Source organism: Gobio gobio (assembly GCF_949357685.1).
Source record: "Gobio gobio genome assembly, chromosome: 13".
Taxonomy (NCBI): Eukaryota; Metazoa; Chordata; class Actinopteri; order Cypriniformes; family Gobionidae; genus Gobio; species Gobio gobio.
This window is the reverse complement of record NC_137106.1, coordinates 41,114,428-41,119,027: the sequence shown is the minus strand read 5'-3', so window position 1 is coordinate 41,119,027 and position 4,600 is coordinate 41,114,428.

Sequence of the window (4,600 nt, the reverse complement as noted above, 5' to 3'; positions counted from 1 at the left end):
TAAGCGAGCAGGGCAACCACCCTGTAGAGCATTACAATAATCTAACCTTGAGGTCATGAACGCATGAACTAACTGTTCAGCATTTTGCATTGAGAGTATATGCCGTAATTTAGATATATTTTTAAGATGGTAGAAAGCAGTTTTACAGATGCTAGAAACGTGGCTTTCAAACGAAAGATTGGTATCAAAGAGCACACCCAGGTTCCTCACTGACGACGAGGACTTGACAGAACAGCCATCAAGTGTTAGACTGTATTCTAGGCTACTACTTGTGGAGCTTTTTGTCCAATAATTAAAAATTCTGTTTTTTCTGAATTGAGTTGCAGGAAATTACCGGTCATCCAATGTTTTATATCAGCTATGCATTCCGTTAATCTTGTGAATTGGTAAGTTTCTTCAGGGCATGAAGAAATATAGAGCTGAGTATCGTCAGCATAACAATGAAAACTAACGGCATGCTTCCTAATGATATCTCCCAGTGGTAGCATGTACAGGGTGAAGAGCAGCGGTCCCAGCGCTGAGCCTTGTGGTACTCCATACTGAACTTGCGATCGGTGTGACATATCTTCATTTACTACTACAAACAGATAACGGTCGCATAGGTATGATTTAAACCATGATAATGCAATTCCACTAATACCTACATAATTTTCGAGTCTATTCAAAAGAATGTTGTGGTCGATAGTATCAAATGCAGCGCTAAGATCGAGTAACACTAATAGAGAGATACAGCCACGATCGGATGATAAGAGCAAATCATTTGTAACTCTGACGAGAGCAGTCTCAGTGCTATGATACGGTCTAAATCCTGACTGGAAATCCTCACAGATACCATTTCTTTCTAAAAAGGAACATAATTGTGAAGACACTGCCTTTTCAAGTATTTTTGACAGAAAGGGTAGATTTGAGATTGGTCTATAATTGACTAAATCTGTAGGATCAAGTTGCGGTTTTTTAATAAGTGGTTTAATAATAGCCAACTTAAAAGTTTTTGGTACATATCCTAATGACAAAGATGAATTAATGATATTAAGAAGAGGATCTATGACCTCTGGTAGCATCTCTTTTAATAGCCTAGTTGGTATAGGGTCGAGCATACATGTTGTCGATTTTGATGATTTAACGAGTTTAGCCAATTCTTCTTCTCCTATAGCAGTGAATGAGTGTCATTTTCCTCAGTGACACTACAATTCTCTGTCTGATGTGATGCTGTATTAGACGGCTGCATGGTTACAATTTTTTTCCTAATATTATCAATCTTACATGTGAAGAAGTTCATAAAGTCATTACTGCTGTGCTGTTTACAATCATCAGAAGTTGAAGCTTTATTTTTGGTTAATTTAGCCACTGTATCGAATAAATACCTTGGGTTGTGTTTGTTTTCTTCCAAGAGAGTTGAGAAATAAGCAGATCTAGCAGTTTTTACGGCCTTTCTGTATGTGATCATGTGCTCTTTCCACGAATTACGAAATACCTCTAATTTTGTTTTCTTCCAGCTGCGCTCCATTTTTCTGGCTGCTGTTTTAAGGGCCCGGGTGTGCTCGTTGTACCACGGCGTTGGACTATTTTCTTTAATCTTCTTTAAGCGCAGAGGAGCAACTGTGTCTAAAGTACTGGAAAAGAGAGAGGGATACTATCTGGGATGCTGAGCAGATGATACTGATGAGGGAGATTATTTAAGAAGCAATCTTTAGTAGCGGCAGTGATTGTCCTGCCATTTTTAAAGCGAGGGGGCGGCTTTGCAACCTTAGCTAAATTAAGTATACATGATACTAAGTAATGATCTGAGATGTCATCGCTCTGCTGCAGAATTTCAACGGTATCAACATTTATTCCATGTGACAATATTAGGTCTAAAGTATGATTATGGCGATGAGTGGCTCCTGACACGTGTTGCCTAACTCCAATAGAGTTTAGTGTGTCTTTAAATGCTAATCCCAGTACGTCTTTTCCATTGTCTACATGGATATTAAAATCACCAACAATTAGTACTTTATCTACGGCCAGTACTAACTCTGATAGCAAATCAGCAAATTCTTTGATAAAGTCTGTATTATGCCCTGGTGGCCTGTATACAGTAGCTAACACAAATGTTGAACGGTTTTATCATGTACACTACATAGCGTTACATAAAGCACCAAAACTTCGAAGGAATTATATTTGAAACTAGACTTCTGAGTAATACTGAAGATATTATTATAAATTACAGCAACCCCTCCCCCTTTACCTTTCAGACGCGGCTCATGTTTATAACAATAATCTTGGGGGGTGGACTCATTTAAGGTAATGTAGTTGTCAGGTTTTAGCCAAGTTTCTGTCAAACAGAGCACATCTAGATTATTATCTGTAATAATATCATTAACAATAAGCGCTTTTGGGGAAAGGGATCTAATATTCAGCAACCCAAGCTTTATCAATTGTTCATCTGTATTATATATTTTGTTTATTTGTTGGACATCAATTAAATTTTTACTGTTGAATGGTTTTGATGTTTTTTTGTATTTACTAATTCGGGGAACAGACACAGTCTCTATATGATAATATCTAGGTTAAAGAGTCTCTATGTGCTGGGATTTATCTGACTCCGGTAACGTGAGACAGCTAGCAGACGGTCGGTTTAGCCAGTTTGTCTGCTTCCTGACCTGGGCCCTAGTGAGTCAAGTTTTAGCTCTAAGACTATGTGCCAAATTACTAGAGAGAAGAGCGGCACCAACCCAAGAGGGATGGATGCCATCCTTCTTCAACAGGTCAGGTCTGCCCCAAAAACTTTTCCAATTGTCCATGAACCCTATGTTATTTTGCAGACACCACTTAGACAACCAGCCATTGAGTGATGATAGTCTGCTAACTATCTCATCACTCCTTTTTGCCGGGAGCGGTCCAGAACAAAAAACAGCCTCAGACATCGTACTAGCGAGTTCACACACCTCTTTAATGTTAATTTTGGTGATCTCCGACTGGCGAAGTCGAACATCATTAGTGCCGACGTGAATAATAATCTTAGAGAATTTACAATTAGCTTTAGCCAGCACTTTTAAATTTGCTTTGATGTCAGGTGCTCTGGCTCCCGGTAAACAAGTGACTATGGTGGCTGGTGTCTCTATCTTCACGTTCCGTGTAATAGAATCGCCAATGACTAGGGCACTTTCAACAGGATACTCAGTGGGTGCTTCACTGAGAGGGGAGAACCTGTTTGATGTTCTAACCGGAACGGAAAAGCGGTTCTTTGGTCTGCGACTATGCTGCCTCACTGTTACCCAGTTTCCCTGCTGCGGGGGCCCTGCAGCCGGAACCAAAGAATGTACAGAGTTCACTAAGCTATTCGCATCCAAATCAGTGTCTAAAGCTGTTACATCCTCACTACTCTCAGATAAAGTATGGATGCGTGTTTCTAATTCTGAAATCTTCTCCGTCAGCCTAACTATCTCCTTACATTTATCACATGTGAAGCCCTGTTCACCAGCGGAGAAGCCTACACTAAACATGCGACATGCAGTGCAGGTGATAATGACAGGAGAAGACATGACTTACCGTGTTTGTTGATTAATCCAATTTACCACTTACCACAATCGTTTGCTGGACACAATTTACTAATCCAAGTTATGAACTCAGAAAAAGGGAGACCCGGGTGCAGAGATAACAAGCTAACAGGCTAGCAAAATGCTAACGTGTGATGGTGATTTAGATTAAAAGCTAGCGATGTCAAATTTAACGTGATAGGCAATTTTTAAACAATGTATGGTGATGAGTAAGTTATATTTAGCAGTAGAAGAAAGAGGAAATATCAAAATAAAGATTCAAACGTAAGCAAGGCTCTACAGAGCTACAGACTTGAGCTACAGAGCAACAGACACAGCAGGCAGACAGGAGCAATCGATCAGCACAGAAAAAATCTCCTCCTGAAACAAGACTCTAATTTTCTTATTGTTTTTTGATTTAGATGTAGAAAGGCACTGTTTACCAACAAATGTTTTGCACAGATCCACCGAGTGATAAGAGGATGAAAAAGAAAATCCTTTATAAAGCATAAGAACTCCTTGTGGCACTGCATCAGCAACAATTGCAAACTCTTTTGGAGTAACAGGAATCCCATGCTTTACTAAGAACTCAGAATAATTACAGATTGAACCATTTTGATTAAAAAGTTGAGATACAAAAATAATACCATTTTTAAACCAACTATCAAAGAAAAGAGATTTATGTTTATACAGTAGGTTCTTATTATTCCAAATTATATATGAGTGAGGTGTAAAATTGTGTTTAAAAATGATGGACCACGCTAATAACATTTGCCTATGAAAAAGGGATAATTTGATCGGGATTTTAATTATGTTATAATTACAGGTTAATAAAAATTTTAAACCACCTAGTTTGGAGAAAATAACATTAGGGATCAGATTCCAGATAGAAGAGGGCTTATTAATACAATTCTTTATCCAATTTATTTTAAAGGTGTTGTTTAAAGTGGTAAAATCAAGAAAGTTTAAACCCCCCTTCTCAACGGTGTTCATAAGTACAGATTTTCGAACAAAATGAGTTTTATTCTTCCAAACAAAGTTGAGGAGCATTGTATAAATTTTTCTTAGAATGGCAGTGTCGA